This window comes from Lycorma delicatula, chromosome 2 (genome assembly GCF_047948215.1).
Source record: "Lycorma delicatula isolate Av1 chromosome 2, ASM4794821v1, whole genome shotgun sequence".
Classification (NCBI taxonomy): domain Eukaryota; kingdom Metazoa; phylum Arthropoda; class Insecta; order Hemiptera; family Fulgoridae; genus Lycorma; species Lycorma delicatula.
Window position 1 is genome coordinate 30,334,208 of NC_134456.1, and position 23,268 is coordinate 30,357,475.

The following is a 23,268-nucleotide window of genomic DNA, read 5'->3' on the forward strand; positions in this document are numbered from 1 at the left end:
TTAGGACATGATGTACGTAAACAGAAGGTCTAAAAAATAAGTTATTTGACAGTTATAATTATAACATATGATTTCCTATTCAAAAACATAAAATAACATTTTAACAATTTTTCTTCTTTCTTGTTTTGTGTGTAACACCTTGATAGTAAGAATAATTACCTGTAAATCAAGGATCTCGTGACATAGATGGTATTACAGTGTAAACTGTATTTCTGCGGAAGGGATACATGTAGATGACGTTGTAGATTTGATAGTAGATGTTTAACCCCTTCTTGAAAGTTGAAAGGTCTATAACCAATCAGATTCCGGCTAAGAATTGCAATATAACTAAGAGTCTCAGTCGAGCCTTACTTGTATTGATAATTCTACTGCGTGAACAACATTGTTTTTGTAAGTAAAATATTGCTTTACGTAAAACATAACATAATTATTTTTTTGTTCTAAAGTTTATTTTTATTTATAGTACGATAAAAATTTAAATAATTTGGTTCAGTTTAATTAATAAAATGATAACTATATCTGTATCATCTTTAAAAGCGATAAAAATGCATTAGTTTTTATAAGTTGTAAAATTTTTCAATGATTCTTAATAAAATATATTTAAATGCACGTAATTTAAAAATAAATAATATTTGTTCATTATTTAATAATTTTATTTTCGTTTAAAATGCGTTAGAAAGAAATGAACTGCTGATCTCAAAATAAAGTACATTTTCTTTCACATGTTTAACGTAGTTTCAATAACTTAATTATTACCGGTGAAACTGAAGGTTAAAGACTTAAATTTTTAAATAGTTAAACTTTTTATAGATGGTCATTCCAAATGTGTATTTTTTAATAATAATGAAAAAAATAAATAATTGTCACTAATAAAATATTCCACATATATATATATATATATATATATATATATATATATTCGAACTATTCTTTCATATAAAAAATATCATTCAGATATATAATCTCATACTCTATAAGTAATTGATTTATAATAAAATCACATTCGTTAACATCCTGGTTAAATGAGTTTTGATTTAAAAAATATTACCTACATAAAATAATTGTAACTATATTGTAAAGTATTATCTCTACAAGACAAATATAAATATATAATACATTTACTATATAATTCAATTAATTCATATATTCACTAATTATTCATATTGTATTCACACAAAAATTTATTTATGAATAAATTTACTTTTATATTTTATTATTAAAGTAATAGTATATTTATTGTTATTATGGGAAACTTTAACTGATATGTATATTATCTGTAAATATAAAAATAATTTTGTTAGCGTTTGCTTCATTTCCTAACGCAACTCCGAATATGACCTAAAATGTTCCAAAGTTTTGCACCAAAACAATTATTTTTTTTTTACGATACAGATTATATACACGTAGTAGGGATAAAAGTTAATGAGTGTTTAATGCTACTTAAAAAATGGATGATGAAATATTGAAAAAAAATATTATTAATTTCTGATAAAAATAGACGGCAAAAGTTTTGTTAAGATAGATTATGAAAAAGATCTTTGCTATGTTTTTCAGTTTTTCAGCTCAAATGAATTGAGCTGATTAAAGTAAATATGCTTATTTATAGTAAAAAATCCCTTTCTCACGTAATTTGAATCGTAAAATATGTATGACGAAGAGTTTTTACTCTTCGTTATACTCGTTATTAATTTCTGTAAAGAAATTAAAAACGAGTTACTTTCTTTAGAAGATTGTGGACTTTAGCTTCCTGTAAATCTTTCGTTGTTATTTTTAGCTAATTTTTCATTAGAGTTATTTTGAATCTGTTTTAAATTTATTATGAAAGGAAAATTATTTAATATGTACTATAAAAGAATATTTAATCTTGTCGTATGTATTCATTTTTTAAATTTTATTTTTTTGACGGTACTTAGTAACATTAATTGTGTGAAGTCGTGACTTTTATATGCAGTGATTAAATTTATATGCTAGGGATAATAGAAAGCTATTAATAAATTCAAAAGTTTGCGTGTTATGGTGTTCAAACCACGATCTCAACATACTTGAACTGGTATGAAATTAAATTAGATAACAAAAAAATTAACTAATGAGCAAACATAACACAGATAATATTCTAATATAAATATAATGTTAGAAGGACTTCCCTAACCATGCAAAAATTAAATTTTCGATCACTCCAAAAATACATTCTGGTAACAAAATTCTAAGCAATTAGAAAGTCATTCAATTTTAATCTCTTGTTTAAAATTAAATTTAATCATGATATAATGAATTAAAAAAGTGACTGCAGTAGTAATGTAATCCATAAGTGATCTTTCACTAGACCTATTTTAGGATAAACCCCTTTAAATAAAAATAAAATATTCCTTCCGTTAAATAAAATATAATATAGATATATTAACATATAATGTAAATAAAAGAATTATGTATTTGTTTTTAAAATGATTTTACTTTTGAAAAATTGGGTGCATTTTTCTTGGAGGTTTACGAGAAAAATTTGCGAATTAAAACGAACAAGAAAACTCAACAAAAATAGTTAATTTCACTTAAAATAATTTTTAATAAAATGTTAACGAGAGTCGATCACAAAACACTGAGAGAAATAAAAACATATGTTACATTCTAATCGTCTTTGATATCAAAACGATAAGATTTTCCGGTATTTCTAAAAAAAAATAAATGGTAATATTGCATCATTAACCAGTCAGTGTGGTGGTTACATTAGAATGTCGTTTTGGGCTTGAACCTATGGGGAAATTCTTTAAAAAAAAATTCTTCGAGTTGGAATAACGAAATCGTTAAACGACTGCCTACCGGTGTAATAGTAATAATTTGTTACGCTATAAGTGTGTCTGTTCTTTCTTCAAGCCACCAACTATTAGCGGGATATAATTAGCTTTACACACTACATTTATGTACAAGTTCTCACTGAACAAAACAGTATCAGATTATTTGACACTTCCGGATTGTCATACGACTCTCACGAATTTTTATTTAGGTTGTGTGGTTTTCATAGTCGTTCTTTTGTCAAATCGTTATCATCGTCTTATGCTAGGTAATTTACTTATCATACGGGACATGGTTTTTTCCTCGTGTGATCACGAGGATAAATCATATATACTAACAGTTGTTGGTCTGCATAGAATTATGTCTTCAGGATATCGATAAATATCCTGAATATAAAATTAAAACAAGTTAAGAAAAAATATGTCATCGCAATGAATAAAGAGAACGAGAAAACTTTGTTAAAGTAACTTTATTTTCTTCAACTTAAGACATTTAAAAAATGAAAACTATTTTAATAACGACTGAATTAATTTTCAAAATACCATCAGCGTCTTAAGTTTCGTAATGTATTAATTATTTTTCGATAAGTTCGGTTACTATTCTGGATCGCACTATAGATGCTGATTTAAAATAAAAGCGTTTGCTATTAGTTATATACATTGATTATCCACTCAAAAAATATTATACAATCGAGAGAAAGTGAATCCAGCCTAACATTAATCCTACTTATTTAACCCCATTATCGTATTAAATTGTAAAGAACCAACCAGTTTTCTTGCTAATAACAAGTTCCAGCGTAACTTATATTTAAAATCTATCGTTAATAAAACTTTTTCATTCTTCGAAAAACATAAAAAGAACTCCAAAATACAAGTATTTCACGTTTATGTTAATAAATCCATTTTTTATTAATTTTTTTTACTAAAAGTCATTATTTCTTCATTTTTTCTCGTTTGAAGTAAACTTCGTCTTATTTTTAAGTTCCTATCTCATTTAACAATGAGAAAAGTATAAAAGTAACATTTTAAGTGAATTATAATACAGCTATTACTGACATAATACATATGATAGATAATGTGTTATGATAATTTTTTTTCTGTAGATTAACTTGTTATCTTATTTTAAATCTATTGCCATATTATTAACAGTAATAAATAATATAACAACCTAATATTCTTTCTTCTGTTTATCATATTAATTAAATTTTAGGAATTATACATTATATTAATTAAACTACGAAACCTACCAAATATAATTATTTGAGTTATATTAAACTAAAATTGTGATGGTTTAAAATAATGTTAAATTAGAGTCTATCTGAGGCAGGTAAATCTCTATCTAAACACATAAACTAAAGGAAGTATGTCATTTAATTTCCTCATTTAGTAATAGTTATTATTAGTTTTTTTCATTTTAAAAAATTTGGTAATTTTTTTTCGGGAGTAAACAAAATACTTTTAAAGTACAATAGGCGATTTAAAACTTATATGGTTTGCTTTTAAAAAGCTACTAAAAATACTTATATATACGAGGGTTGTCTGAAAAGTATTGAGCCTAACATAGAAAGACGTATTTTTTCTGTCAAAACTTAGTTTTATTTTTCAACAAAGTCTCCCTTCAAGTCGATACACTTTTTCCAGCGATGCTCTAACCTCTTTAACCCTTCCAAATAGTAACTGGCGTCTTTCTCCACAAAATAGGCGTTTACTTACGCGATAACCTCCTTGTCTGATGAAAATTTATTTTTTCCAAGCGAAACTTTAAGGTTAGGAAAATAAGAAAAAGTCATTTGGGGCCAGATCTGGTTAATACAGTGAGCGGTCAACCAATTTAAAGTGCAATTCGTGAATTTTAGCCATGGCGACCGTCGAAGTGTGAGCAGGCGCATTGTCCTAGTGAAAAAGCACTTTCTTCTTCTTCAAATGTGGTCGTTTTTTTTTGCAATTTCTCCCTTCAGCTTGTCAAGTAATGATGCGTAATACTGTCCCGTTATTGTGTTACCTTTTTGAAGATAATCGATAGACAAAATTTCGTTACAATCCGAAAAAACAAACTCCATCATCTTCCCGGCCGATGGAACCGTTTTCGCCTTTTTCGGAGCAGGTTCACCCTTTGCAGTCCACTTTTTTGATTGTTGTTTCGTCTCAGGAGTGTATTAGTGGATCCACGTTTCATCCACAGTTATGAATCGACGCAATAAATCTGACTTGTTTAGCTTAAACCGCTCCAATAGGGCATTGGAAATGTTCATTCGAATGCGTTTTTGGTTCAAAGTGAGCAAACGCGGCAATCAACGCGCGGATAGCTTACGCAAATCCAATTCTTCAGTTAATATATGACAAACACGTTCTTTCGATATGCCCATAGCCTCTGCTATTTCTCTGAACTTAATTCGTCGGTCGTTCAGTACCATTTGGTGAACTTTTTCGATGATACCGATGGTGGTTGGAGTTTTTGGCCGTCCCAAACACTCATCATCAACCAAGCTGGTACGACCATGTTTAAATTAAGCTGCCCATCTTTTCACTCTGGTAAATGATGGGACAGTCCCCGTAAACAGCGTCCAACTCGGTTTTAAATTTGCTAGGCGTATTGCCTTTCAAGTGCAAGTTAATCACGGCACGATATTCGATTTTTCCCATTTTCACAAAAACACTTACAATAAGTTATTCAAACGATTATCAAACAACTGAGCGTCTAAAATGGCTGAAATTTTAGTGAGTGCCTTCCAACGCATGCTCCAACACATTCCCTAACTTTTGTTAACGAGTGCTGCCATCTTCATGTTAAGGCTCAAAACCTTTCAGACAACCCTCGTATGCAACAGAAAAATTTCTTTGATGCAATACGCAATTGTACTGCATTCTAGTTATATCAATGTCGATAAGTTTGAATCTAATAATTCGTTTCATAATAGGGGTGAAAATCTACCCCTTCTTCTTTTATAACCCGCTTACCTTTCTTTCAATCTAAACAATTACACTTAATTATTGAAATCAGTCAAAAAAAGTATCTTTTTTTAAATTACATTCTGATCTTTCTCGATTTAAATCACTTGTGTAACGCTGAAAAAATTCTAAAATTGTGTTCTACTAACTGCTTAATATCTAATATCAACTTTTTTTTTATTGTCGTTGCGAAATTTGGAACGTTTGGACCAAGCGTTTCTATTTATCGGTTATTTTCCAAGTAACAGTTATCTTAGTCAACGAATAGCTAATTAATTAGTAATTAGGCAGTAAATAGGGCATAGAATTGTTTTGCTTATTTCATCGGTGTAAATTCGTATGTTGTTGAATTCAGTAAAAAAAATTAGTTTTCTTTAGATTTTTTCGTTTTCCGATGTCAAATTTCATTAATAAAATGAAATCAACCGGCAATTTTTGCTTGAAATTTTAAAAAGTACAGTGCAAAAGGCATTACATAAAGTTTGATTACTTATTCAAAATAATTTCCAAATTGCGTAGCCTAAATATTAATACATGACGTTTAGTATTCATTGTAAACAACTACAGTTTTTAATACGTTACTAATACTATCTTATAAGTAGATTTCCTAGCATTTAAATTGTGAGGCGACACATAAGTAAGAATAAAAATAATTAAAAATTTATTAAATTTAATTTATTTTTTAAATGTTTATGTATAATGTAAAATATAATTTGCATTTAATATATATTTTTAGACAAATTTGCGTTTTCCTAACTTCTTTGAGACGAGTTATGTTTAATTATGTTAAGTATCCTCTCTACCAGATCGTAAATACCGGTGTTCTTTGGTGGTTGGGTTACAATTAACCACACATCTCAGGAATGGTCTACCTGAGACTGTACAAGACTACACTTCATTTACATTCACACATATCATCCTAATTCAACTCTGAAGTATTACCTTAATTACTCTGAAATAATACCTCTAATTACTCTGAAGTACCTTACGGAGTTCCGGAGGCTAAACATAATTGAAAGTATCCTTTCTAACCGGCCTCCGTGATGCGAGTAGTAGCGTCTCGGCCTTTCATCTGGAGGTCCCGACTTCGGATCCCGGTCAAACATGGCATTTCACACACTACAAAAATTGACATTCATCACATCCTCTGAAGCAATATCTAACGGTGGTCCCGGAGGTATACTCCGGAAGTATCCTCTCTAAATTATATCGATATGTTAATATTTAAGAAAAGTGTTTAAAATTCCAAAAATAGGACAGAAATCAAAATCTAACTATTTTATACGATAAAATACTTTTTTTTAATTTTTTATAAAAATAGAATAAAATGCCAAACGTGGGATTAAAATTTATAACTTTCCGAAAGAAAGATGAAGTGAAAGCAGTATCACGTTTAATAGATGGCGTAATAAATTTATTTAAATTTAGAAGTAACATGTACTTCAAAAGTTATTTTACCCTGATTAAAAATTGAACATTTAAGTAAAATTTAGAATTAACTTTGAAATTAATCGAAAAAATTACTTTGTCTAATTTATTATATTTTCAGATTATTTATTATTATATGATATTATATTATAATATCATATAATGTATATATATATATATACTCATATTTATCATCTAATATAATTATTATTATTTAGATTTTTTCTGTCTAGTTCAGACCGTAATTAAGTTAAACAAATTCAATATTCATATAAGATATATATATATATTTTTTTTACAAATAAATGTTAATTCTTATTAACTGATGAAATATTAATTGCCATTCTATTCTATACAATTTCTAGCATTGAGGGAGCATTTGGAATTGTTCCTTTCACGGAGATAATTTGTAATATATTGTTTAAAATAACCAAGGTTGTTTCGCACAACAATATTACTGTTTTTAACTTAAACAAAGATAATATATCATACACCAAAGTTAATTGTTTCCTATCCTAAATTATTTTATTATTTTCATAAACCGAAATAAAGAAAGAAATTATATAAAAATATGTAGTAATTTTTTAAGGTCATTATTTCAGCAATGTTTAATAAAAAAAAAAATCATCGTAATAAATTACAGCTTTAAATTGCCAAGAATTATCAAATTATCATCAGTTCGAATATTATTAAAATAAAATATAAAAAAATTATGGGTATTCTATTCAATTAACCTTGGTTCTTGACTCTTGATTTCGTTCCGGAGAATAATATTTCTTGTTTAAAAACGCTAAATTTTTCTTATTATTACAATAATAATAATTTATTATTAAAATTACGAATATAAACACCAATCTATAATTATTTGACATTAAACACATAACAGATAACACGGTTAGGTTTCTTTTTACTTAAAAAAAAAATATAATAAAAAACTCACATACTCGTAAGAAGTAGCTTTCAATTTGTTTTCTGTTATTACTGTAAAAATATATTGTTTAAAAAAAGAAGCGTTTTTAGGGTTAAATCAATGGCACTCTCATAAGTTGAACCTGAACAAGATCAGCTATCAAATTGTAATTGGGATGAATGGTTTTAAAATTTTGGAAAATGAATAAAGATATTAACAGATAAAATTTATGTAATCAATTATCTTTAAAATATAGGCAAGAACGATGATATTATAGCAAGGTAGAACTTTCATTTTTTATTATTTATTTAATAAACGTTTAGCACTAATTTTTATACCGTAGTATTTATAAACAAATCATATCTAATTTAAATTTATTGTCTTGTCCTTCAGTTAGTATTTTTTTCAATGTATACGGAAATATTACCTTTTTCCCCTTCTTTATTCCTTCTTCAGTTACTGAAAATTTATGCTGGTAAGTTCTATACGTATATAAACAATAACATAAAAAGTTTCTTAAAAATACGCCCTACCAAATTTCCATTTAATTTTGTATTTAATAGATAAATAATACTGTAAATAATATTATTTATTCTTTCATGAAAATTAAACTTTTAAGAATATTTTAAGCATATATGAATATTTTTCATGAATGCTGTTTTCATTCGTTCGTTTATCTACCTGTGTTTATCTTCTATTTGATAAAAGACATCGCATGAGTACTAAATATATTGAGCACATGTGATCCATAGATTGGACAAGTTACAGAACCCAGTGTTGAAAGTTCTTTTGTCATAATGAATGTTTATTGAATCTTACGTTTTACTTATATGCTTATTAACATGGAATCTTGTTGTAATCTTTTACAGTTTGTCTTAGTGTAAGGGGGGTCATCATTGGATTGTTCTCTCTCATGAAATATTTTTTAACATATATTGTGGTTTCATCAGGAGAAACTGATTGTAAATCTTTATTCTACAGAAAATAGACAATTAACCTTTTATTAATTTAACACATTATTTATTAATTTATTAAATTAACACAGATAATTTTTATTAATTTACTATTATTAATAAATTTTATTACATTTAGTAGAGGAAATAACAACAGGCAAAAAATTATCAGCTTGTATTACGGTGCGGAAGATTACTGCCGGGTTAATTGTCTGCAATAACTCGACTGTTTGTCAACGGATTTTTACAAATAAGGTGTCATTTTGAACAAAATAAAATGCTTAATAAATCTTGTAAAGTAAAAATTTGATCAAACGAATAATTAAAAAGATATTGAAATTTAAAAAACTAAGATGGCTGCTATTTTGAAATTTTTGAAGGTGACGTTATCAAAATTTTTTATATTGTAGAACAAGAATTGTCTTAGATTTGCCAAATTTAATTAAAGTAGGTTTACCCTTCCCTGAGAAATAATTTTTTTGTTGAAAATCACAAAATGGCGTCCCGAAGTAAAACAAAGAAAAATAGGACTTACGTCGATATGAACGTTTTTGTTCATTTTGTTGTCCTAAATAAATTTCTGAAGTTCGGCTAATACGTCCCGGAACATCCCGTATGGGCATTGATCAAATTTTTTTTCAAATTACGTTAAGGAAGGGGGTGGGGATGTGGTTTATCGCGAATAAACCACAATCTCAATTTTCTTCAGAGGAATTTTAGAGAAAAACTTTATTAAAGCAGATTGGTTACCTACAACGCATAAAAAAATACTATTTAAAAAAAAATCCAAACCTTTAACCCCTCCTCTTAAAATCGAAATGTATATTTTTTGTTTTCCCTTCTGTTTAAATATTTTTCAACTATTTTTTTTTGTAGTTTATACTTTATATATACAGCTATCAAGAAATGTCTACAATTTTTTTAAATTTTAGTCCTCGGACTAAAAGAAAAGATTTGAAATAAAGAAAAGATTTATTTTAGCCTTTTTTGAAGAGGTGTTAGATTTAGAGAAAACTTTACTTATGGAAATTTGTTAAGCTGAACTTATGTATGAATATTTTTACAAATTTTTTCTTAAGATTTATTCCCCACCTCTAAAAAAAATATGTATTTTATTTTTTGGTTTTTGGCTCAAACTCTTTTAATTTTTATTATTCATAGCAGGGACAGTAATGCAATATTTGCCATATTTTCAACGAACAAACAGTTCGTTATTGAATTTAATATGTATGTATACGTGCATATGTGTGAATAATTTTTGTCTAAGATTTTGATTTTGGATTCGGATTAACCATCGTAAGAGGATTATAAAAATACACGAATGGCCGCAATCTTCGGATTCACTCAAAATGGCTACAAAAATTAAAATTTTGTAATATTCATTATGAAATAACGGTGTAAGCTATAAAGTTCGTTCAAACACACTAATCTAAGGTTTACTCAAGTGCATAAAATATATAAATATCGATTTTGTAAATCAAGTGTTAGACCCGAAAATGGTAGAGACTTGCAGATGGTATTAAGATCCAACAATGGTCTACTTCCACTTTCTTCAAGAAGAATTACCACATCTACTTGAAGATATTCCTCTAGCGCTTAGATGTAAAATATACTTCCAGAACAATTATTTCCCTAAGAAATGGATGATAGGTCGTGGAGGACTACACTCCTGGCCAACAAGATCGCCTGATTCAACACCTTCAGATTTTTGCGTCTGGGGATGGATGAAAAATATTTTATACAAAACAAAAATACATTCTTGGGAGGAATTAATTGTCCGCATTAAATGGATACGGCTGAACAACTTAAGGACAGCCCTAAAAAACTAAAAAGAGAAACGAAAGCAAATCAAAAAGCGTGCTAAGAAATGTGTTGAAAACGGAATTTATTATAAACTGTTTCTAAATAAAATTCTAATTTTTCTTTGTTTTATTGATCTTCTCTTATACTATTTTGTTCAAAATCAAATTCTCTACAAGTTTTATTTAAAGGTTTTATGTGTTTATTACCCATTTAATAGGGATGTAGGATGGATGTAGGGGGTATACCGAAATGAAACGACTAGCGCTAGTTAGGGAATCTTGGAGAGCTGCATCAAACCAGTCAAATGACTGAAGACAAAACAAAAAACCCATTTAATAATGTTATTGTATGTCAAACATAAAAAAATAGGGGGTTTACCCCAATTTATTCGTTTTCACCCCAGATTTCTCTAAGGTACTGTAAATACAATTCTGGGACTTATTATATTCGATTTTCAGATCAAAATCCATAAGAAATCACTAATTCTGCTCCTTAATAACGTCCTAAAAATTTCAATACGACCTCATTTCACCGGGGTAGTTGAAATCCGAGCGAAATCTTACACTAGCCGTAACTCGGAAACAAAGCATTTTAAGACAAATGAACTTTATCCATTATTATTATTTTCACAAGTAGAGTAGGTTATGAAAGTTCCGGGATAACTTCATGATACACGCTGTGTAGTTTTTTAGGGGAAAAAATAAAATCTGTTTTAATGTCAAATACCATTAATGAAAAAAGTGAATTAACGACGACTGAAAATGAAAGAAATTAAAGATAATTTATTTATAATATTATATTTCTTAAATTATGGAACAATTATAATTTCATTACAATTAAGCTAGGAGGCATAATTGTAGAATAGTCTCTCTTTTTAACTTGTTTTACTAGTTGATTATTATTAGTTTATGTAACTAAATAATACAATTTTGTACACCATATTATATACAAACGAGAATATTTGAAACATTTAAAAAAATTTCATAGTGTATTTAAAAATGCATTAAAATCTTTTACCGTGTATTTAATTCGTCTTGTATATAAAAAAAAATTGCTAATTAACCGGCGCTTAATTTTTATTTTCATGTAGCAGACGGGATGTTGTCCTGGTAAACCTCGACATAGTTTCCATTTGGATTGTTACAAGACAACTCGTATTAATTTAGATACCTCTACACGAAATAATATTATGTAATATATAGAAATTATAAGGTATTTAATGCAATTTACATACTAGAAGTTAATAAAGTATAAAACTTACCTTTTTTTTTGTTTGATGATATCGCCACATAAGCTTGAAGCTTGTTTGGCGATTTAAATCAAATCACATGAACTTTTTTATTTATTTAGAAGATATATGAATAATGTGCTTTCTCATACACGATTGCTTACTTAAATTTCAAACGTAATCCATTTTTTCTAATTCCATTGTTCATAATTTTGAACGAATACATAGCCTAATTATTTATTTCGAGAACTAAAATAAATATTCATAAAATAATGTTTTCAATATCTTTCAAAGTTAACATCGTTAATGTAATTTAAAGATCCTTTTTCTAATATTTGTCCCCATTTTTTAAAGTTACTCCAGAATTTATAATTATCATTTTGCTCGGTTTTAAATTCTTCCTAAAAGGTTGATTTTTAAATTATGAAACGATCCTCAAAGAAAAAACAAAAACATTGTAGAAAAATTTATATCAAATTATTATTGATAGTGAAAATATCATTTTATGTTTATTTATTTTGCCTATTTCTGTGGTGGAGTGATAGCATCATGCCTTTCATCCGGAGGTCTTGGGTTGGAATCCCGGTCAGGCATGACATTTTTCGCACGCTAAAAAATTAATTTATCATCTATCGGTAATAAAAAGTGGATGTAAACCTGTTGTTATCGTATAAATAAAAAATAATAAATGTACTGGTGAATAAAAAAGTAAATAACAATTTGTGATCGTGATCGTACTGTATTTATAACGGACCTTTAAAACATATTTTAATATTTGAGAATAAATTATATTTTGGGACTGAGAATATAAGCATAATATACCGGATAATCAATAAAATTGAGGAATGATTTCCCGTTTTTTTGTCTTTTATCGTTTCATTGAGAGGAATTATTTCATATTAGCAAGCCAATCCCAGAGAAATGCAGAAGTTACTCACTTCTGAAAATGATACTTTCGCTCTCTTTACCTTATGAATTGGTTGTATAAATGAACATTATTAAACTCAGAGGAAGCAAATCGATTGTGATATTTATATTTATTAAATGATTCACATCCGTTATAGCAATAAGAAAAGTTGTGAGAAGTAATGATCCATTTTTGTTTTTTTGTTGGAAGTAGTGTATCGTACAACGTTTGTTCTACATTTGAGGAATTGTTTATTTAATCACAAATAATTGTGGTTATTTTAATTTAATATTATTTTCAAAACTTACAAAAGGACAAGTGATGTGTCCTTAGGATTTTTCTAAAATTTAGATTTGTTTTTTCACACAATACTGTATCAAAGGATCCTCGATAGTATCAGCTAAAATTTTGTTGTCGGGTTCTAATTAACGCCCTGACTATACATGAATGACTATAAGCTACAGGCAAATGAATAAGCTATATATCTGGAGACTTCCAGAATGTCACATGAATCAGCGATTAGTCGGGGGAAAAGTTTTTAAATATTATGAAGTTTTTTAAATTGATTTTTAAAGTGGTTTATATCTATTACGTTTAAATTCATTTCAAATAATCACACAAAATATTCTATCAGTAGCTATGCTATTAAACAGAACGTTTTGTTTGTTACATTATAAGTATAAAATATTACTATCGAAATTTGAAACTCAGTTTCTCCCACTAGTACATTAAAGAAACTTTGCTTACATTTTTAGCTCGACAACAAAGCAATTACGTATTGTAGTAACTATTAAATTTTTAAAAGGGAGGTAAGATGCGCCTACGTGTTGGAGAAAATATTTACTTCGGTTTACAATAAAGAAAGATATAATATTTTGATTGTAAAACAATAAATTGTTCTTGCAGAGATTTATGAACTAATTATGTTTGTAAAAATAAAAAATACCAAAAGTGATCATAAGTAGAAGGAATTACTCGTAGAAATTACACTGTTACATAATTTTCATAGGCTGAATTTTTAGAATTTTTTTTTATATTAATATACACGTAAATACTGGAAGTAGTATTTAATTGAAACTCCAGGTTATATAACAATTAGCAAACGGTTTTACGACGCTAAGTAGGCGTGGACAAGTTAATAGAGGTATTTGTGACAGGTGTGTCTCGAAATAAAAAAAAAAACATGTTTATAAGAACCGTTATTATTATTAAATTTTATTCATTAATTAAGCACAGTACTTGTTGAATACACAACAAATGTTTTCTCTCCTTCTAATTAATTACTTTAAATTATATTTTAATAGAGAATAATCTATTGACAGATGTATCATTAATATTTAAGAAGGCTGTAAAAAATTGTTTAAGTTACACTAATAGGCTTACTGTAACAGTAATAATACATTATTAACCGGCTCGTAATTGTTAGATAGCACGAGATATAAGTTCGGATAAAAATCCTTGGACTTCGATATAAAAAAAACTTCAAATAAATCTAACAACAGAACGTGAAATAATAAAAACTGGCAGACTTCATGTATTCTAACTGTGACCGTGAAATACGCTTTGTGAAAGAAATCAACCTTTCACTTCGGGAAATAAACTATTCCTTATTTCGTTATCAAGTGACTAAATTGATATAGTATTAATTTATAAATGTACATTGATTTTTTATGTTATTTATTTAATTCTGTGCTACACACAGGTTATTACCACTGGCAATAAATATTATTAAATACTCATTAAAGTTTCGTGCTTATAAATAAATATAATAATCTAAATTTTTAACAATCAAGTTTACCTTGTATTGCTACCAAAGGTTAAGGTGTAACTAACCAAGAAAAGAATAATTAAATCTTAACATACGATTAGTGAATTCACCATCATGCTACAACTTTATGACAAATAGTAGAACTCATTGTAACGTGATTAGATTTTCTGTTTTAATCAGAACGTATTATTTATATAGTAATATTTTAATTATAGATTATTATAAGCACTGGGTAACACTGTAATTCCTATACAGGAATTACCCAAGGCGTAATAGGAAATTTGTATAGGAATTTGACTATCAAAAAATCAAATCAGATGTGGATTATCAAACTATCAAATCAGATGTGGACACCACATAACTTCAAGACTTCCTTGTACGCCTATTAAATTACATATACCCATTTTTTTGCTGTACTTCATTTAAACTTATTTCATTTGAAAGTGAGATACGATCCTCCAATTCTTTAATAAAGTGGACAGTTACACAATTGGATTGTGGTAGTCACCACATGCATCTCATTTTTTTGTGGGGTCTGTATCAGAATTTTATATTAGTTTATATATTAATTTTGTTTCAGATTCTCAAGTAATAATGTGGTGTAAGTGAGAACGTGTTGGACCGTAACCACGCACACACATCGGTTCGAATCCGACTTCAAATATATTTTTTTAACTTTTTTTAAAAAATATATTGATTTATTAATAATTATTAACCTCTAAAATTTTTTGAAGTAAAATGAAAAGTACATAAAATTTTATTTCACTAATAACTTCTGATTTTTTTTCATATTTGTTATTGTTATTATTGAATTATTATTTTTAATAAACTTTTTACAATCAGAGGCTAATCATAATTATTAATAAATCAATATATTTTTAAAAAAAAGTTTATGTGAAGTCGGATTCGAACCGATGTGCCTTCTCTCCTTGTAAGAAACGAAATATTTCATTAATTAAAATGTTATTTGGCTATAACTCTGGAACCAATGAAAATAAGTTCCACTTATGATATATCATTGAAAAGCTCTCAATGAGAGTTTATTACTGCACTTAAGAAAATGTCCAAAATCCATATTTTTTGATTTTCAAGTAGGTGTTAATAATAATAATCCTAAATCCAAAATTTCAATATCCTATGGCTAGTCTTTTTTGAGTTATGCGAGATACATACGGTACGTTCGTACATTTATACATACATACGTACAGACGTCACGACGAAACTAGTCAAAATGGTTATTTCCGTTGAAATCGACCACTTTTGTAATCATTTTGTGTAACAAAATGATTACAAAAATGGTTTGGACAAATGTCATACAGCTACGGGGCACGACGTGCAAAAGTAACATTGAGATTATACGTTTTTAGAACAAAGTTGGCGAGATCCATTGCAGTGACACCGTGGTTCGCTCGGAATTAGAAAATTCATGATTATCTTGAATTGCCTTATGTTCCGTGACAAGACCAAACGGTCATTTTAGAAGTTAAAGACAGCGATTAGACAGTCACATGAACTTTAGGCAGTTAATCTCCTAGACCAGTGATTCTCAACCTTTTTAGCTCCACAAACCCCAAAAAAGTAAAAAAAAAATATATATAATGAATATTTTGCGACTCCCCAACCACAACCCAATTGAAAAAAAACATTTTATTAATGACAGATAAAGTTCATACTTTCATTAAGAAGCTTGATATTTGATTAATCGTTTTCAAAGAATTTTTTTATGTTTCCACTTACTTCCGATTACAATGAAAAAAATTTGGATGAAGAAGATACTATTATTTACCACAGTTTGGATAGCATGAAGATGCATTTACTTGAGCTAAAATTTCAGTTGGCGGAGTATTTCCCGGAACATAAAAATGATTTCTCAAAGGGATGAGTACTAAATCCATTTAGTGAAAACGCTGTTGCAGCTGCTAAGTTACCAGTTTTTTAAATTTAATTTTTTTTCTTAGTTTTAACACTTAAGAACCGTTCGGCAGTTTTCATAAAATTATAAAAAAAACAGTTATTTTCCATTAAAAATGTTTCACGTTATACGCTAACATTTTAGAAAAGAAAAATTTATCGCAGGGACTTCCTATAGATATTCTTCCGAGTTTCTTGGTATAATAACCTATTAAAAAAATCTTAATCTGAAACACACGGGCATAGATATGAATTATTCGTACTGCAGACTAACCAAAGGGAATTCTGGATCATATGCAACTAATTTTTTACCGACTTTTCCAAGAAAAGTACTCGTAGTAGGAATATTCGGTCCCATAATGAGAATAGGGGATGAAAATGAATTTTCTTTACGTTTTGAGGTATGAGGAGTGTGAAGACACCATTTACTCATACTTAAATTGGGATTTTCTTATATATATATATATATATGTCTATGTATAAAATTTTGTGGCTAGTAAATCTCCAAAACTACTACATCAATTTCATTGAAATTTAGAAATTCTGTAGTAGTGTATCTGATATAGTGCATGTGAAAATTTAATGAAGATTGGTCGAGAAGTTCTTGAGTTACGCTCAATTTAAGGCTGAAAAAATTTGAGCGAGGTAAGATAAATGCGTGGTTCGTTATCATACTGCAAGATGGAACGTTGACGTTTCTTTATCTGCGGTATCTACTGTTAGCAATGTTAAGCAAAATTAAATTATTGAAAAGTCGGTCTTCTTGCGCGGTTTTGCGCAAGAATTTTTTATAAATTCTAATGGAAGTTTTAATTTTTGGTTTTGTAAAATTATAATTCAAAATCATATTATACTGAAAACAATTCTGAAAAAAAATTAAACTAATTTTAGAGGTGTTTGTACTCATCCAAAATTAGAAGATTTATAAACACCACGTTTTCATGATATAGAGTTTAATTATGACCATTAATCAAAATTAAAATACTTCATAAAAATATTAAAATAATAAAATAAATATTAAGTTACAGAGGCATTATACTTGTCCGACAGATTAATTAAAATCTTTATAAAAGATTATGACCATTTAAAAAATCCCTTTCGGCACGCCGGAAGGCGGAGGTAGATTTCACCGGTGATAAGTAGGGGATAAAAAAGATTTCCCCCTTAAAATTAAGCAAAACTTCAAATTTACTCAATACGTCAATGTTTGCATGTGAAAAAATTTCACATGTTTAGCATAACCCCATCTTCTGACAATTTCAGCAACATTTTGGTCATCCCTTACCATAAGAGTTGATCATATCAAAAATTGTTTCAAAAAAACGTTTTAGGTAATGTTTAGAGGACTAACGACTACTTTAAACCGATTCGATACTGTGCCTATTAAGGGAGATATGATTTTTTGTTTTTGAAACCCCATTTTTTCCACCTCCTGGGCCAGTGGTTGGTGATATCAAAAAAACTTTATTTAGGTATGTTTTAGGTCCTTATTCAAAGAACAGTAGGAACTTTAAACGAATTCGATATTTTACTTAATAAGAAAGTTAAAGCGATATTTTGTTTTTTTCGAAAAAGCCCTCCCATTTCTACCCCCATGGTCCGATTTTACGCCCAATAACTAATTCGACCGAGAATTTGGGTTGTTATATTTTATGTATCAATTTGAAAGTGATTGACGCAAAGTTACGGCAGTTACCGCGTCCACAAGAAAGTGAAAATCATATACATAAACTCGTGTGTGTTGTATATATATATATATATATAAACGTTTGAACTGACGATGGTTTTTGGGGTCTGGGGGATTGAAACGCGAAGATATGTCGAAATTTTCGGAAGTCGAATCATTGTATCCATTACAATAGGTAGCTTTCTTATGAAATCTACCTAATATTAAATAGCAGTAAGTAAAGATCATAATCGTTAACAAAATATTTTTAAAGATTATTTCCTATTTTTTTTTTATTTTTACGATTTTATCATCGGATTTGTTTATTTTATTCTGTCTGGGGTACAATCGTAAATTCTCCAGAAACGGGACATTTGAGTTTTTATTACAGCAAACGGCAAGAATACGGTCCACAGACACAGACGGCTGGCTACAAGACAATGTTACGAAAAATGCAAATTCATTTCGATGTTTACATATGTAAACATACCTTAGAAGCAAAACTTACCTTTTTCTTGTCAAATGTTTAACTATTTTCGTGAATTAAATTTTTAGCGACTTATTTTGTTGCTGTTTGCCTACGAATATCTAAAAGTAAGGACCATTTTCGAGAGGTAATAGCAGCGTCCTTCGTCGCGCCCATTTAAAGAAGTATCATTCATTAAGAAAAGTGTTATCAATGGATACTTAATGTTAAAATAAAACGTATCCCAGGCTTTAAGTTAAAAAAAAATTTATGTGAAAGAACAATTTTTTATTTCTCCCAAAAAGCAGTACCGAACGGTGTTTCTGCATCAGTGCACCCCGCTCTCAATGTATGAGAATCGTCCTAGTTTTGTTAGACAAGTTTTTTTAATGTTTATATTTTATAGTAAAAGAATAAATTTTTTTTCATTTAATAATTTTACACATTACAAGGACTGTTATTGATTGTAAACGATTTAAGAAGAAATGGGAGCTATTAGAAACTTAAAAGTTTAGCTGGTAATAGAGGAAAATGGAGAAGGACTTCGTTCAAGGGACTGCCTCAGGGCAGGTAACCATATAATGTTGATGAATTGCAATATTATATATGTCGTTAATAAAATTTACTTGCCATTAATGTTAATTACTTAACATTTAATTGATTTAAACGTTAATTATAACATTACTATTTTCAGTCACTATATAATCACTATAATTCAGTCACTATAATTAATCTTATTAATGGTTAACTGTAAAAAATTAATTTTTAAGAAAAAACCTAACATATATTAAAAATTATAGGTAACAAAGCGAATCGATTTACTTAATTATACGTAGTTACTTTGCTAATAATCTGTTACAATTTGGCCTATCAGTAGTGACTAGATAAGCACACAAACATATTTAAAAAAACTTAATTGGCTTATTCCGAACAGCCATTACATTGTTACCTAATTAAAAATTCTTAAGTTGCCAAATCGTTTACGGTCAAATTCTTTCAAATATGAATTCACAGAACTTTGCTTCAAGGTAAGTCACCGTTAAATTCTTTCAAATACGAATTCACAGAAGTTTGCTTCAAGGTAAGTCAACAGTACTGTCAGCTGCTGAGTAACTATATACGTGTGTATATAATTTAAAAATGAAAGGCATACGGGAATTCAAAGACCAATATAACATATGATAGAGATTTGTTTACTGTCCATTATCCTTGTGGTCTTTCTTCCGCGTGCAGTAAAATTTACAGCTCAGCATACAGTTGTCAGTTTACGGAAATTTGTTGTTCAGATATTTATTTTACTACAAGCATTTAGCTGTGCATTTTACTATTATGTTTTCCGTTACATTACAAAATTGTTACATTAATATTCGTTCATGAAACTCGTTAAATAAACATAGATTTCATTTTTTATGCCTAAGCAAGCACGTATCTGAATATTACAAATTGCAGCAGATAAGAAAAGAAATAGATTACTTTTCTTATCTGCTATGCCAACAATTATGATCTCTTTTTCTAGGTAATAAACATAAAAAAGATGATGTTTATGAAATAAACAATTTACTTAATCGCATTATGCTTATTCAATTAACTTAAACAAAGAAGAGCAAAATATAACGAATTTATTAGTCTATTCTTGTACACTGATACCGGCTTTGCGTGAAAATGTGCTAATAATGTAAAATACGTTGTTAGCATATTGATATGAACTGCAGTTACTTCCATTTGTTAAACACGTTTTATAATTATTGTACGATAATTCCGCATATTGATATTTGTAACAATTCTTCACGCATGATTTGAGAAATATAAATATGAGAGAAGCAAAATCTTCCCTTTAAAGCATACAATAACAACAATAAGCATATAAACAAAATAGTCACGGGGCTCCGTCCCTGGATCTCCGGTGTGTTCGTTACAATCATGGTTGTGAGAATAATATTGTTAACTAACAATTAACGCATGAAGAACTCTCTTTTCTCCAACGTTTCCCTCGTTCTTGACGGAGAAGCTTTAATACGCTCCTGTTGTAAACGAAAATATCCCTTTTGGTTCCCATTTCCATTTTTTCTATTTCCGAGCATGACAATGCGAACACACTTCTGTCATGGCGCCAGAATATCAATGATCGGCGTACCTAATCTGTAAATTAAAGTTAAGCCATTTATATCCTTATGTTACTGTGGTAGCACCACAATGACATCAGTATGAATCACGAGGAATATAACTGAAAATCGCGTTGCAAATCTCTAGCAGCTCGAGTCTGGGCGTAGCGCTCTCGATCAGCAGCTAACCGAGAATCACGCATTTCAGCTGTTTCAGAGGGTCGAGATATCTCATTATTTTAGCAAACATTAATAATAAGAAACTTCTCTTTCTTGAACGCATATTTGTTTTAACTTTTAATAATCCAATATCGATAGCCAAAATAAACAATCAAAACCCATAAAAGTTCGTTAAATGTACTAATTTAAGCTAATTACAAAAACAAAGTAATTAATATTTAAAAGTGTTATATATACCTGATAAAAGAAATCTTTTTCTTTTACCATGGTAACAGAAATATAGTGAACTAAAGGGATTAATTTTTTTTTCTTTAATGAATATCTTAACTTTCACTACGTATATCGCGATAATTATAATCGGAGATAATGACCAAGCCTCTAAGATATAAATCGGCAAAGTTTTATTAAAATCTGTCCAGTAGTTTTGGTTGATTCTAGTACAGGGACGACCTAGCTATCATCTTATTTTATGTATAGATATAAAAGTAATGAAAATAAAACAAATAAATATAAACTCGATACTAAAAATAAACCTTATAAATACTCTGTATGCTTACAAAGGATTGCTGGTTGTGCCTATTAGAAATTACGTTGTGTATATTCTCATAATGTGTCAAATTGTCACGATATTTTAGATCCGATGTAGTTTTAACTATCTGCGCATGCAATCTTTTAACTTATAAAATACTGAAAATTAAGGAATGATATGTTTAAAATTTCGAAACACTGGGTTGTAAATATTACAATTTACAACAATGTTTTTTGTTTAGCTTGTTTAATGCTTGATAATTAAAAAAAAGGTGTTTTCGTTTTATAACAGCTAATTGAAGTTTCTTTAAGTTTTAAATGAAATTATTCATCAAAACCTAGTTAATCAGAGGATTATTGGTAGTATTAAATGTCATGAGGAATTATAAAAAAAAAATAAATAAATAAAGAATAATATTATTTGAAGGTTACAATAAAGGGAAGCGATAGAGAGGAATACATGAAATCAAGTAATGAAGGATGTCAAGCGAGGTTCTTATTAAGAAATTATGCGGAAGGCTTAAAAGTGGTTTATATGGACAACACATGTTGACTAATTTAGGATTTAAAAACAAAGCGTTGGAAGGAAATGTTTTGCAGTCAATTTTTTTTAAAAACAAACAAGGCAGATACGAAAAGAGTTAATTTTTTTTCGTTCGAGTTCTTTTTATCAATTCTACATACCTAAAATATGATATTCTATAGTGTGATTATACAATTCAGGTTTAAATGTAAATAAAAAGATAGTTACTAGAAACTAAATTTGAATGACTGTTTTTACATTTTATTTTAGTCGTAAGGGTTCAATTTATATTACCGTTGTAATATATACAAAAATAAAATAATACATGAAATTATTTATTATTTAACAATTTCCAAATAAAAATTTTTTAATCTGCAGAATAATTTTAGTTAACTATTTATTCTCAATATCTTGTGATTTTTAAAAAAATACTTTTCATGCCTGCAATCAGTATAAAACGTTTTACTATAAAAAATTATTTAGTAATGATATTAAGATTTGTTATGAAATAATCTATTATTATTACTATAAAGATTAAAAAAAGTAACTTGTACAAAATGGGCAGATAATTACACATACAAGTAAAACGAGTTTTTGAAAGCACGATTGCGACATTTTGTGATACAGAGATTACAAAATATCGCATTGCTTAATTCTTTAATATCCTAAGAACACTGAGCTCACTCGCAAACAAAATGCAAATCACTAACTTCAAAAAATGTTAAAATATTTATTGAAATATTAATGTAACCTATTTATAATATATGTTTATATAAAATATTTATATTTTTATATTATTTATAAGATATGTATATATTTTTACTTTCTTGTACGAAGTAAATGAAGTATTGTGATCACGAAATATTTGGGTTTTCAGATTTCATCGTAAATATCCATTTTTACCATCCCTGAATCCATTTTGACTAGTTTCGGCGTGACTCTGTACGTATATATGCATCTCGCATAATACAAAAACGATTAGCCGTAGGATGTTGAAATTTTTAATTTAAGGCTGTTGTTGCAACATCTAGTTGTGCACCTCCCCTTTTGATGGCAATCGACTGGACCAAAAGTGTCCAAAATCCAAATTTTTTGGATTTTGGACTTTTACTTAAGTGCAGTAATAAGCGAGACCTTTTCAACGATATATCATAAGTTGC

At 28.3% G+C, this 23,268-nt stretch overlaps 1 protein-coding gene across 1 annotated transcript in view; it reads left to right on the forward strand.

Annotated features, from left to right (window-relative positions):
* Nucleotides 1-308: 308 nt before the first annotated feature.
* The window catches only part of l(2)34Fc (reeler domain-containing lethal (2) 34Fc), a 35,002-nt gene continuing 12,042 nt past the window's right edge, over nucleotides 309-23,268 (forward strand). Inside the window, exon 1 of the mRNA XM_075357827.1 lies at nucleotides 309-390. The gene's annotated coding sequence lies outside the window, so the exon portion shown is untranslated. The remainder of the gene's footprint in view (nucleotides 391-23,268) is intronic.